Source organism: Ailuropoda melanoleuca, chromosome 3 (genome assembly GCF_002007445.2).
Source record: "Ailuropoda melanoleuca isolate Jingjing chromosome 3, ASM200744v2, whole genome shotgun sequence".
NCBI classification, from domain to species: Eukaryota; Metazoa; Chordata; class Mammalia; order Carnivora; family Ursidae; genus Ailuropoda; species Ailuropoda melanoleuca.
Window position 1 is genome coordinate 19,070,878 of NC_048220.1, and position 15,487 is coordinate 19,086,364.

General features: G+C 35.7%; 1 protein-coding gene and 1 non-coding gene across 4 annotated transcripts in view; one reads left to right on the plus strand and one right to left on the minus strand.

Annotated features, from left to right (window-relative positions):
* The window catches only part of ADAMTS19 (ADAM metallopeptidase with thrombospondin type 1 motif 19), a 478,977-nt gene that overhangs the window by 265,715 nt on the left and 197,775 nt on the right, over positions 1–15,487 (plus strand). The window lies entirely within an intron of this gene.
* On the minus strand, positions 10,983–11,089 carry LOC117801636. The gene has a single exon (XR_004624397.1). It is a non-coding gene; the product is annotated as a U6 spliceosomal RNA (small nuclear RNA).

A 15,487-nucleotide genomic window follows, 5' to 3' on the forward strand; every position in this document is an offset into this window, starting at 1 on the left:
CAAGAAATGTATTTAAAAAGAATCCAAAGTAATTCTTGTGCAAGCTAAAATTTGAGGGTAGCCACTGGGAATTTAAGAAACAAACCAGATGAACATATGGGAAGGGGGAAAAGAGACAGGGAAGCAAACCGNGAGACAGGGAAGCAAACCCTAAGAGATTCTTAACAGTAGAGAACAAACTGAGGGTTGATGGAGGAAGGGGGTTGAATGGACGGGCTAAATGGGTGATGGGTATTAAGAGCACTTATTAAGATGAGCACTGGATGTTGTATGTAAGTGCTGAATCACTAAATTCTGCTAGTGAAACCAATATTACGTTATATGTTCACTAACTAGAATTTAAATTTTGAGTGACTTTGAAAACTCCAGCATTCACCATCTTTAACCACTAGAGTTACATCCACCAAACTTTACATCCTAGGTGTCTTGAATGGATTTTAATGCACCTTCTTAGCTCCTACAGTGAACTTGGATACCTTTTGTCCTTGCCTTTAACATCCTCCTAGGAACCCACTCAGATCTCATTGAGCTGGAAAGGACTTTTTGGATTTCAAATCATTATTCAACAAGTTATTGATGTGAACTAGTTAGTTGGGAGGTGATATAAAGGGACCTTTAAGCTAGTACTAATGTTTTTCTACCCTTTAGGTGAAAAAGTATATGGAAATTGAAACTTGTTTCCCATTCTAGAATTTGGAAGTCAACAAAGCTAAATTATTTCAAAGTGTCGTCAACAGGTTTATGGGTAATGTAATAGGAGACTTGTTGCATCTGTTTCACAATAGTTATTGCAATGAAATAAAGTTGATCAGCAACAAAGGAAGAAACTGAACGTACCTTCAGATTGAAAGGGGTGTATGGTGCCAAATAGTTTAGATGTGGATAAATGAAGACTGAGGCGCATTATTGAGGAACATTAGAAAATCACTGAGAGGATTATTAACTCTTTGCAAGAAATTATCTACCCTGGATGGCAGGACAGTGTGGTTAGGTTAAGAGGACCTTGGAGATGTGTAAGAATTAAATGGTAAGCTATCTCAAATGGCAGAAATAACTAACAAGAAATTAAATAACAAGTCTCATCTATTCATTCACATTCTATGAATTTGGATGTCATGAGTCCTATAAAACTCATTAGAATTAAGAGTCAAAACACATCAACTTGCGAAGAGGAAAGGGCCAGGCAGGTAATTATATCAACTAATCTGATAGGTGCAAATGATGTATCTCCATTATTACTTAGATCCCAGTGTGTGTAAGTAAAATGTAATAGGTACATTTTCATTATAAAATTGTTATATTACCAGCAAATATTTTAATGCGCCCAGTTCATTGATGGGCGGTTCAGTTATTGACCGAGGAACTTATATATAATTAGCATAGAGTCTTTGTGTTGTTTTCTGACTCTGGTTGTGTGCTTGCAGATAGAATACATAGCATTTCAGAATTTTATTACAACAAAATAGGAAGTTTGAGTCATTTATCATGGAAGTAATAATTATGTATAAATATAACTAACAAAGTATAATGTTTGAGTGATTCATTGTGGACAGATCTGTCTTTTAATAAACTTAATCTGGCATCCTCTGTTTTGTCTACTAACACGGATAATTCCTTTGTCTCTGTAGATCTCCAGTTAGAAATTTGTCAGTTCACAATAGGTGTTTTTAATTAGTGATGTTTTAAAAAGTATTGAATCGGTATCTTAGATTGAATGTTTCTATGCAAAAATTTTTCTAAGTAGAATCTAATTATTTCTCATTAGTAAGATAGATTCATGAATATGCCAAGCTGATTTTTCCAGGGTAAATCATTATTTAAAAAGTGACATAAAGGATATTGTGAATTTTTTTTTTCTACTATCTTTTTCTCTGGTATGATTTATCTGCCCTAAAATTCACCCACATGTACAATACAGTGATTTTTAGTACATTTACAGTATTGTGCCAACATCACTGCTATCTAGTTTTAGAACATTTCCATCAACCCCAAGTGGTCACTCATCCATTTGTAGTCACTCTGTTCCTACCCCCAGTTCTAGGAAACCGCTAATTTACTTTCTGTTTGAATACATTTTCTTTTATATTTCATATAAATGAAATCATATAAAATTTGGTCTCTTGTGCTTAAGGCTTCTTAAACTTAGTGTAATGTTTTTGAGGTTCTTCTGTGTGGTAGCATGTGTTAGTAGTTCATTTGTCTTCTTGCTGGGTAAAAACCATTTAAAAAAAATTTTTTTTTTAAAATATTCTATGTAAAATCTTGAGAGAGAGAGAGCATAAGCAGGGGGAGGGAGAGAGACAAGCAGACTCCATGCTGAGCATGAAGTCCAACATAGGGCTCAATCCCAGGACCCTGAGATTATGACATGAGCGGAAATCAAGTCTAAAGCTTAACCGACTGAGCCACCCAGGCACCCCAATTAGCCACTGTTTATATAACACCACATTTTGTTTATCTCTTTGTAAGTTGTGGACATTTGGGTTGTTTCCACTTTTTCAATTGTGAATAATGGTCATAAGAACAGTCATTGTGTAGGTATATAATTTCATTCCCAGGGGGGTCGATGTTTAGGAGCGGAATTGCTAGATCATTTGGTAAATATATTTTGGGAAACTGGCAAATTCTTTTACAGAGTACTGCACCATTTCATATTCCTACCAGCAAAGTATCAGCATTCCAGTTTTTCCACTTCCTCAGCAAGACCTGTTGTTGTCTCATTTTGATCATAACTAATCTATGGCTGCGCAGTGGTATCTCCTTGTGCTTTTAATTTGCATTTCTCTGATGACCGTATGGAACATCTTGTCATGTGCCGTCTCATAGCTACTCATAGCTACTCATATGAAATGTCTAATCAGAACTTTATCTATTTTAAGTTAGGGTTTTTTTTGTCTTGACTATTTGGTTTTAAGGGTTCTTTATATACTTGGGTGTAAATGTTTTGTCAGACATAAGATTTGCTACTGTTTTCTTTCAGTCTGTGCTTTTCTATTCAGTTTCTTAATGGTGTCTTCTAAAGCTAATTTTTATAAATTTTGAAAAAATTCCAGTTTCTCATTTTTTTCTTTGTCAAATATACTTTAGGTGTTGTATTTAAGAACTCTGTGTCTAACTTAAAGTTGATTAGACTTTCTCCCATTGTTTGCATAGGTCTTCTTCCATACTTGCAGTTTTCATTTTAGGTCCATGATTTATTCTGAGTTAGCTTTTGTGTATGGTGTGAAGTCAGGGTCCAAATTAATCTCTTTGCATGTATATATCTAATTTTTTCTCAACACTGTTTACTGGGAAGTTCATTCTTTCCTCATGAAATGCTGTAGGACTTTTGTCAAAAGTCAACTGTAAATACAAGTTTACTTTTGAATTATTAATACTCTTCTTTATGTAAATATATGTGTTTATCCTTATGTCGATACTATAAGGTCATGATTTATGTAGCTTTGTAATATGTTTTGAATTTGGGAACTTCAAGTTTGATTTCTTTTCAAAAAATGTTTTGGCTATTCCCTATCCTTTGCACTTCCATCAAAATTTTAGGAACAGATTGTTAATATCGACATAGGGTCTTCTGGATTTTGATAGGAATTGTGTTTACAGATCAATTTTGGGAGCAATTCCATCTGAAACAACATAAAAACTTTTTTGTTATCTGGAAATTATTGTTACTAGAGCAGTCATTAGGGGACAGTTTTGAACACTGTGTTGATTGATAAGGAACAGAATTAGCTACTGATAGCCCATATTATAGGGTACAAGATTTAAAATTCATAAGGATTTATGAGAACAAGGAAAGCCACTCATTTGGAGTTATACAAATAAGATATACAAATAGGAAGTTTTACATTTAGTGTCTTTGCACAATTAGAGTGTGAATCTAGCTGTCATACTCCAGTGCCACTTCGTATGTCCCATTGCTGTGAAAAAGACCAAAGTTGTTAGGGTCAAGGTTCAAATAAAAATAAACAAGTAAGTCCAAACAAATGGAAAATCCAATCTACTGCGTCAGTAGAGTTTAGTCAGAAACATTCACACTTATTCCCTAAATGTAAATTTATATCCAAATAATTCTGTTTATTTAAATGGAGCCAAGATTTCCAGTATACAGCCTTTTATTAAAAACCAAAGTAATATGATTTCTCCGGTAATATGAGTGTAGACAGATGTCTTCCAGCTATAGGAATCATGATTGAGGAAATGTTAGGAAAATGAAGGCCCTTAGATAGTTAATGTATTTGTCATTAATTTAAAAATGATATAAAGAGGCTTCATAAAAGATAGAAATATTGTATTTAGTTAATTCCAGTAGATCATTGTTCACATTTTAGCAGCTCTTACATAGGAGTGTGTTATAAAACTGACAGCATCGCAGAATTGATGAAATTTAATATGAAAGCAAATGTGGACTTGGTGTCATTTTAGAAAGCGACCATTTATGAATGCCCAATTGCAACTGTTGTTCTGGAAGAACTTGGCTCATGAAATAAAAAGTAATGATATCCAAGTAGTTATATTTAAATCATTGGTTTTGAATGATAATGAAGGGCAATATACACAGGAAATCTTTATAGTTTTTTTTTTTTAACGTACTTAAATTTCTTCTGCTTAAGTTGACTGTAGGTCAGGATTAAATCAGATTTTCATCCCTGTAAATCTTGAATTTGAGCTTTAAGAAATAAAATGATGGGGGCACCTAGGTGGCTCAGTCGTTAAGCGTCTGCCTTTGGCTCAGGGAGTGATCCCAGAGTCCTGGGATTGGGCCCCACATCAGGCTCCCCCTCTGGGAGCCTGCTTCTTCCTCTCTCACTCCCTCTGCCTGTGTGTTCCCTCTCTCGCTGGCTGTCTCTCTCTCCATCAAATAAATAAATAAAATCTTTAAAAAAAAAAAATGATGGCTCAAGAACTCTGCCAGGATAGATGCTTTGGAGTGATCAGGGGAAAATAGACAAGACATATTTACAAATACCACTTGAAATTTGGGTCCAGATCTAAGTTGGTAGAATAGTAAATTAAAGAAATATGTTTGACTACTAATTTGATTCCCATGATGATTTATTTTGCCTTTTCAGTTTCTATAGTTCTTTCTCCTTGTCAGGCCCCAAGAGTTTACATAATCTATGTGAATTGACACAACCTTCCTTGGAGGGAGGTAGAGGTCAGCGGTTGGAAAGATGAAAGAGGAGAAGCAAATCCACTGGTGCATATTTAGAATGTGTTCTAAGCTTAAGAATGTGGAAACCCCTTATTTCTATTTGAAATGCTTTTGGAATAGCATACTAAAGCATCCCTGGGGACAGCCCAGCACTGCACATTAATATGGTTTAAGAGAGCTCCAAATCATTTGCCTATAGTTAGCTCAGTTTAGTATTTTAGTAAGTGTTCTAATAACTTGGCTCCTCTTACCTTGGCCGTGGAGTCTCCGCAAGTGCACAGTGTCCAATTTTTGGGTGCTTGGTCACATGGTCTTACATGTTCTGAACCTATTAATAACTCACCATAGACTTGTAAGAGAATACATCAGACTCTATATTGGAACTGTATAATCAACTGTCTACTTAATCCTTCTCTCACTTCTTTCCATTACCCACTCCTCTAGAAGATGCACATTCAGTTCTGTTCAGTGCTTATATTCCCTCCCATTCCTGTAATTCTGAAATGGATTCCAATAAATTAATCTTGGAGACTTAAAAAAACACAATGTAGATGCAAGGGAAGACGATGGAGGACCTCCATAATACTATAAATGGTTATAACTGTGATAATAAGTCTTTCAGGTACTGTAGTTTATAAACTGCATTTACAAAATCTTTTGATTATGGTATGTCTGCACATTTTTAGAAAAAAAGTGACCTGCTCAAATGAATGCATAGGTGTGAGTAGCTTTCCGTGCCCTGGCAGTGGCATACAAGAGATATGCCTGCAAGAAATAGAGGTACTGGACTCTTCCACTAGTCATACCTACGAGGGCAGGAAGTAGGTAACGCCTCCACCTTTTTCTTTTTCAGATCGATAAAGATCAGTGAGTAGAATACTATTTGCATCAATTTTTAAAAAGAAAGACTTGAGGCCCAGTATACAAATAGCTATATTTATTGAGCACTACCATACACTGTACTCACACTCATACTCATACTGCCGTACGGATGGCTGATTTTCATAGAAACCCACTAAGATACACGCTCTCACTCAATTTTATAGTTAAGATGCTGAAGCTCGTGGATATTGAGTAAATCACCCATATCAGGCAACTGGTAAGGCCAGGAGGTGAAATTCAGAGTCACACCTGTGTGTGTGCATATGTGAGCATGTGTATGTGTGTACATGGTGAAAATATTTTGTTGCTTCAGTTTTATTTATCAGAGGTGTATAACATTCACATCATTTTAATTCTTTGATCCAAGGTATAGGGTGGAAATTGACATGTAGAGGATATAAGAATAGATTTTTACATAATAGAAATTACTAATTTTTTTTGAGAGGCAGAAAAATAGTTTTGATGGGGGAGGGGTGAAGGGGGAGGAAGAGAAAGGAACTTGAGCAGGCTCCCCACTCAGTGCAGAGCCTGATGCAGGGCTTGATTTAATGACCCTGAGATCATGACCTGAGCTGAAATCAAGAGTCAGAAACTGAACGGCCTGGGCCACCCAGGCTCCCAGAAATTACTGATTTTTGATATAACCTATCTTTCCTTACTCCTTCTAGTTGCTGTCTTGTATTAGGATTCTCAAAAATTTAAAGCAAGATTAGCACACAGTAGAGGGATTTTCTTTAAAATATGCCTGACAGAGTCCAATACCATAAACACTTCTGAAAGCAAAGAATTTATTAATGTCACTTACCAGTTTCATTGGTGGAAAATGCTGTTGGAAAATCCTGGCATCTTGGAATTAATCTTGGTTTTGTTCTTTGGAATACATAGAATGCTGTATCTCTCTTATGACAGTCAGCGGTGACTGTGACAACAGCTACAAACAGAATGATAATTTATGAATCAGTTCATTTTGGGGCATTGTACCTGGTGATTTTTAACAGTTACCTGAGTAGTTTTTATAGTAATCCTGTGAGGAAGGTGTTGTTACACCCATTTTGTTGATCAGGAAGTTGAGGAATTTGCTTGAGGTCTCCAAGGAAGCAAGCTTGGAATCAAATCCAGGTCTGCCTTGTTTGAAAGTTAATACCCTTCAAGGTGGTGGTTTGAAGACTGAGTTCTGCAGAGCTATAAAGTTCTGAAGTGTCGTTTCAGAAGCTGCCATGTTTCAGGTTTTGGAGTGAAAGAGAATGAAGGGGAGGGTTAGGAGTAGAGAGTGAACTCCAGGCTATTCTAACTTGAGTGTCACCAGCGCCATTGTTTTCTGTTTAATATCATGTCATTTTCATAGAATATTTGGTTTGAAAAGTATCCAAGTAGAATAAAACAGTTTTTCTTGGAATTCCTGGAACTTTGACTTCCAGCCATGATGGAAGAGTAGCTAGAATATCAGGCAAACTATGTGAATTAACAGGTTTTCAGGCATTAGACAAAAGGTAGCACGTGGCAGTTGTTCCTGAGAGAAAAGATACCAATGAAGAATCTGTGCATATGTCCCAGTTTACAGCCTGAGTGAGGCTGCAGCACTGAAAGGGGACAAAAATAGAGCCTGGCATTCTTGCTGAATTAAAGAGATGGTTGGGATTTGAGAGAAGCTGAGGAACCTAGGATTTGCTGAGGGACTGAAGAGGACGCAGCCGTGCATTAGGAGAGATCTTCTGATGTGCAGAGGGTTCTTCTGGTGTGTTTGTCTGATAACTGGTCTGACATTTGTACTACCCCAGAGCACACATTATTTTTCTAGTACTCAGGGGATATATTCCAACGTAATACCTTATTCTGGGCCATAAAGTAAGTCTCCATGAAGTTAAGGGGAGTGAAATAATACAAAGTAAGTCTTCTCAATCCAACAAAATTGCAAATAGAAATCAGTGAAGAGAAAAGTATTTGGGATACCCTCAAATATTTAGAAATGAAATAATACACTTCTAGATAACATAGGGGTCAGGGAAGAAATCAGAAAGGAAATTAGAAAATATTGGGAAGTGAACGAAAATGAAATACAAACGTACTGTGTGGACTGGAACTAAATTGGTGCATAGAGGAAAATATTTGCATCACACGCATAGAAAAAAGAAAAAGATCTCAAATCAATGATCTCAGTATACACGTGAAGAAATTAGAACAAGAAGAGCAAATGAAACCTAAGTTAAGCATAAAGGAGAAATAAAAATAAGACCTTGAAAAAGAGAATAGAATAGTAATAGGGAGAATTAGTTAAATCAAAAGTTGGTGCATTAAAAATAAAAATAATCAATAAACTATTTTTCAAGAAAAAAAGATAAAATGCTCAGTATAAATAATTAGAGTGAGGACATCATTACAAATACAACAGGCACGAAAGGGACTATAATGAACAACTTTGTGACAATAAAGTCAGGGACTTAGAGGAAATGGACGAAGAATGTCATAAAACACCAAAGCTCCCTGAAGAAAAATAAGTAAATCTGAAGAGCATTCTTTCTTTCTTTTTTAAAGATTTATTTATTTATTTGCGAGAGAGAGCGCGCGCGGGTCAGCAGGGGGAGGGTCAGAGGGAAAGAATTTCAAGCAGACTCCCTGCCAAGCTCAGAGCCTGAGGCAGTGTTCAATCTGCCATCGGGATCTGAGCTGAAATTAAGAGTCAGACGCTTAAACCGACTGAGCCAACCAGACGTCCCCAAACAGCATTATCTCTAATGAGAAATTGAGCTTGTAGTTAAGAACTCTCCCCAGGCAAAAATGGCTCACCTCATAAATTCTACCAATTTAAGGGCCTTCAGTCATCCAGACGCCCTTTTAGGTGTCAAGGTGAATTATTCCCTCACCTTTTTCATTTTTCTGTTCCATATACATGGAACAGAAGATGCTTCATGTGTGGTATTTTGTTCCCTTTATTTCTCCAAATTAAGAGAACTACCAGGTTTCTTAATTCCCAAAGAACACAATGATCAAAAAAAAAAAAAAAACCTTTCCATCATATTAGACATAAATTTGCAAAATTCCAGTTAAGTGCTGCTCTAAACATTTGTTTACATTGCAACAGAACTCATGAGAATGAAGAACTGTTACTGGTGATGCTCCATGATGTCGCTGTAACTGTCCATTACCGTCTACACCATCCTCTCCCACTGATCACCGGCCTTTTATTTGCATTTCCAGAAATCACACCATCACTATTTGCTGTGTACCATGGCAGATTTTCATCCATTATTTTTAAGTTGAGATTTTCTAAATGAATTTTTATGAAAGCATTATCCTCTAAGGAAAATTCCATTCTTAGGATTTTCTTTGGGTGTGTAGGTAGGACCATAGGTACATGACATTTCTGTATTTTCATGCACTTAATTTTGCTTGTATAATATAAATGGGATTATAATTATGTGTCTTCTGTAACTTTTTTGCTCAGTGAATGGTAATAGATTTTTATTCATTTGGGATACTAATATTTTATTAGCTATATACATTACAAATATCTTCTACAAGTTTGTAGCCTCAGGATCATTTTATGCCATTTATGTAAATTTTTAAAATAACTATATAATATTCCGTAATATGGGAGCACAATAATTTGTTTAAAATGCTAATATAACTTCTTAGTTAAGAGCAAGCCACTTTGCCATCTATTATCTCTGTTACTTTGAATAAGATATTTCATCTCTCTGACGTTCTGCTTCATATTTAAAAGAAGGAAAAATATTCCTATTTCACATGATTGTAGTTGAGATTAGAGAAATAATGCAAATAAATTATTCCCAGAACAGGTTTCTCATCCTCACCACTAATGACATTTTGGGTAAGATAATTGTTGTGGGGAGCTGTTTTGTGCATTGTAGAATGTTTAATAGAATCTTTGGCCTCTACCCATTAGATGCCCCATCAAGACAACCAAAAATGTGTCCAGACATTGCCAGATTCTGCACCCCCTTCTTGGAGTGGGGGATACAAATATACCCACTGAGAATCACTGTTGAAGAGAAGAGCCTGGTATGGTACATGGTATTAAGTCTGCTCCAGGAAGCTGGACACATTCACAGCCAAGTTCTCAGGGATGATCTTTGCATGGACTACATCATGAGGGGCTCTTGCTACAGTTCTGCCTGGTAGTGGCCGTTAAGAAAGCTGCCCATGTTGCCAGGCTTTAGGTTGGTGCCATTTTTACACTAACACACAATAACTTCACAATATGACCATCAGTTACATGGATCTTTGCACATCTATATGAGTATAATTACCAGAGATATTCCTGGAAATGTTATCTTTGATGGGGGAGGCAACACAGGGCTTGCAATATTGAAATTTTGATATATTTTGTTAAATCACCTTCCAGAAATACTAGACCTGTCTACAGTCTCCCCAATTGTACCTAAGAGTGCCCTTTTCTTCCTATCTTCATCCAGAGTGAATGCTAATATTCCTTTGTATTAAAACATTTTATGAATTTTTAATGTTCCTTTCCATAACTTACCTTTCTTCTGTGGATTGCATGCAGATAATCATTGCCCATTTTTCTATTAATCTTTCAGTCATTAAAAGCTACACCTAAATCTCCAATTTTTAAGCTACTTAAGTGTACAGAAAAGCACAGAGATTAAATACAGCTAACACCTAGGTTTCCTGAGTGTTAACATTTTACCATTTTTTGCTTAAGATTTTTATTTTGAAATTTTGCACACGATGTTGAGCCATTTTATTTTCTGAGTTCCCAGATGTAACCACTCTTCTCAAATTTGTATACATATTTTCCCTCCATACTTTAATAATTGTATTAAATAGGTATGCATCCATAAAAATCTATACAGCATTGTTTTGTATTTTAAAAATTTGCACAAATGGAATCATACTGCACACATCTTTCTAGAACTTGGCTTTTAAAAATTCATATTGCATTTTTGAGTTTTTAATGTAATTTTTTAAAAATATGGACTGCGTCATGCATTTGCTTGTTATCCTTGTGCAGGGACCTTGCCAGTCTTCTCGCTATCGTTCCAGTTTTAGTGTGTGTGCTGCTGAAGCGAGCATGTCTGGTCCACCCTTTAAACTGCAGTATTTGTATACAGTAGAGTTTATTTTCCATTCCCCTACTGATTAATGTTCACTGACCTCACCCTCCCCTTTAGTTTTTATATTTTGAAGTTACAAGCAATATAATAATGATCATCTTTACGTGAGTTTTGGGTGCACTTGTGCGAGAGTTTCTCTTAGGTACATACCTATCAGTAATATGCTGGCTTATGGACATACACGTCTTCATACTATATATTATTAAATTGTTCTTCATGGTGATTATAATACTCTTTCCTTTTGACAGCTGCGTGTTTTCCCACAACCATACCAACAAACTCCTGGTATTGTCAGACTGTTATTTTTTCTTCTCATCTTTACTTACATTTTGGTAATTAGTAGAACAAAAATTTTGAACATCTGTGACAGAGCATGGGGGCAGGGCAGAGGGACAGGGAGAGAGAATCCCAAGCAGACTCCGGGCTGAGCGCAGAGCCCCTCACTGGGCTCAATCCCATGACCCCAAGGTCACGACCTAAGCCAAAAAAAAGAGTCAGACACTCAGCAGAATGCTCCAGCCATGTGCCCGTAGAAAAATTTGTTTTTAAAAATGGAAAGACTGAACAATACCACCAACTCACTTGATTTAACTGGCACTTCCAGAAAATTTTGTGTTTAATACACATAGAACAGTCATCAAGCTAGATCATATGTGTTGGGGCTGTTAAACTCTTCTCAACACATTTTAAGTAACTGAAAACATATTAATGTGTTCTCTGGAAACAGTGGAATTCATGGAAATCAGCAACAAAATAATGCCTGAAAATTAGTATAAATTTGTAAGTGAAACGATACACTACCAAATAGTACATAGATAAAAGAAGAACTCACTGGGGAATTTAAAAAATTTTTGAAATGAATGAAAATGAGAACACTATCTCAAAATATATCAGAGGCAGCTGAATAATACTTATGGGAAAATTATATCATTAAATACTTAATGTCAAGAAATAAGATAGTTCCATCTTGAATTAGGAAAAGAAGAGCAAATTAAACCCAAAATGCGTAGAAGGAAATAATATATGTAAGAATAGAAATCATTAAAGCAGAAAAAGTGGAGAAAAATAAAATTTCTGGAAAGTACAATAAAATTGCTATATCTCTAGCTAGATAGATCAAAGAAGAAAATGCAGATTATCATTAGGAATAAAAGGGAGACATCACAACAGTTTCTTTAGAATTAAAATTGTAATAAGGAAATATTATGAACCAGTTTATGTCAAGAAAGTTTACCACTTTACCACTAGGTGAAAGGGATAAATCCTTGAAAGATATATATTAAGAAACTGACAAAAATAATGTGGAACATCTGTAGAGTCCTAAATATAGTATAATTGAATTTGTAGTTAAAATTTTTTCGGCAAAGAAAATTCCAGGCCCAAATGCCTTCATTAGCGAATTTTGTTAATCAGCTATAGATGAAATACCACAGATTCTTTGAAGTCATTTGAAGAGACAGAACAGTCCCCAATACTTTTATGGGGACAGCATTATCCTGGTATCAAAAACAGATAAAGAGGGGGGGCCTGGGTGGCTCAGTCACTTGGATGTCTGACTCTTGATTTTGGCTCAGGTCATGATCTCGGGGTTATGGCATTGAGCCCCACATCAGGCAGGCTCTGTGGTGGGAGTGGAGCCTACTTGGGATTCTCTCTCTCCCTCTCCCTCTGCTACTCCCTCCCCAATCTCTCTCTTTCCCTCAAACAAACAAACAAACAAACAAAAACCAAATAAAGATACTGCCAGCAAAAACAAAACAAAACAAGCCCAAAAAAACCTGTAGTCTAATTTCATAGACACATATACACTAAAATACTTACCAAATATTAACAGATCAAATTCAGCAATAGGTAAAAAGAGTAATATGTCATGACCAGAAAGAGTTTAGCCCAAGAATACAAGGATGGCTTAACCTTAGAAATGTCTATCAGTGTCATTTACTGTATGAAACAAAGAGAAAAACTATACAATAATGTATAAATTATACATTATATAATGTATAAATTTAATATTAATTTCTGATAAAAATGTTCAGCAAACAAAGATGAGATTGTACATACCAAAACCTGTCCATGCACATCTACAAAAAATAAAAGCAAAATCCCTGGTTGACATCATTTTTAAATCAGAAGACTGTGTGTATATTATCAGTAATAAGATGAGGATATCCATTTTAACCACTTCTATTCAATGTTGCCACCAGAGGTGTTATTTAAAAATTAAAGATGTAGATAGAACAGTAAGAGGTAAAAATTGTTTTTATTTGCAGACAACATGATTATATACATGAAAAATCCTAAGAAACCTATAAAATGGCTAGTAAAACTAAAAAGTACGTTTAGAAAGGTCAAAAGTTGTGATGCCAATTTGCAGTAAATGAGTGTGCGTGTGCGCTTGTGTGTGTGTGTGTGTGTGTGTGTGAGAGAGAGAGAGAGAAAGATTGAGAGAGAGAGGGAGGGAGGGAGGAAGGCAGGGAGGGAGGACACATCAGTTCTTTTCTCCTTTGCTTCTAACATTCTCCTGCTCCCCTCTGTAGGTCCACATACTATTGAAACTTAAATGAGATACTCTTTCCAATATAATTATTACTAATCAAACAGTAAAGTTGAGGCAACTTAAAGTTCTTTCTTAGATGTCTATACAACCTGGGCATTTATTTTAATTCCTGAAGAGTTTCAAGATTATTTTCTTCTCTTGGGCACTGTCAAGATGCAGAGAAAATTTGAGTCAGGGCTTAAAAAGCAAGATGGTAATTTTTCAACATATGATGTTATTGATTATATATATAACAGTGCTTTTCAACCATAAAGTTCAACTCTTACCATTTTAAAGTTCTATAAATAAAGTTGCTTAAAAACTTACTCTGTAGGGGGCCCTTGGGTGGCTCAGTTGGCTAAGCGTCTGACTCTTGATTTCAGCTTAGGTCAAGGTCTCAGGGTTGTGAGTTCAAGCCCCATGTCAGGTTCTTTTTTTTTTTTTTTTAAAGATTTTATTTATTTATTCGACAGAGATAGAGACAGCCAGCGAGAGAGGGAACACAAGCAGGGGGAGTGGGAGAGAAAGAAGCAGGCTCACAGCAGAGGAGCCTGATGTGGGGCTCGATCCCATAACGCTGGGATCACGCCCTGAGCCGAAGGCAGATGCTTAACCGCTGTGCCACCCAGGCGCCCCCCCATGTCAGGTTCTGTGCTGGATGTGGAGCGTGCTTGAGCTTCTCTCTCTCCCTCTGCCCCTCCCCCCACAAAAACCAAAAACAAAAAAACCTCACTCTGTAGTATAAGTCAATATTAAGTGTTTCTATTTTATGGTCTTTGAGATTTGTTTTTAAATTTAATAGAAATGTGTCTTATAGTAAGTATATTTGTGCATGTCTGTGCATATATATATAGTGCGTATATATATATAGTGTGTATATATATATATAATTATATATGTATGTGTGTGTATATATATTATAAACTATGTATATTGTTTATAATAACATAGGGCAGATCCAGTTCACCATCCTGCATAGTGTCTTGATTCAGTTCTAAATGGTCAGATTCCTATTCATGGACCATAATATATATAAAAAATATATAATTAGCATATATACTAATTAAAAGAACTGAATTTTAAAGTTTTGTGTGTTTCTTCTTTTTGTATATGTAAAATAATAAATACTTTTATCCTTTCTCTTGGCATCTGTACTGAAATCCAAATAGCATAACATTTTCTAGATGAACTTTCTCAGTTTGAAATAATCTGTTTGTTGAAATAATTACTTTCTGTTTGCGGGAGTGGTCTGTGTTCTTACTAATTAAGAGTGTAATTCAATAAAACATTGTGTCTTCAACTCTTTAAGCAATTTATTCTGGCGTATCTTGAGTTTGTGAGAACCGTAATTCGTATGTATTCTTCGAGTAGTTGTTGAATCAAACCTGAAGGGATTCATACCCATATATGGATTTGAAGTCTACATGTTGGATAAGTTGAATAAATAATAAGTCCCAGATAAATTGCAAGACCCAAAGAAAGCATGAGGCAATGCTGTAACTCTGTATTGTGTGGGTGGTGTGACTTTTAGGCCTCTGGTTTTATTTACTTTCTGCTAGAGATCCTATTAACAGTCATAGCACAGGAAGCATACCAGGCTTTTATGTTAAATTGAAAATCTTAGTTACCTATTAGGACTTTGTAAGGTAGAGCACAGGAATAATTCGCTTTCTGCAGAGATTTATGGTTGTATAAAGTGCTTTCACATATATCATTTCATTTAATGGACAGGAAGCTGTTATTCATAAGATAGGAAAGGGTTGCTTTAATTTCACTCTTAATGTTGCCTTTGTCCTGGCTAAGCTTGACACAGACACTTAC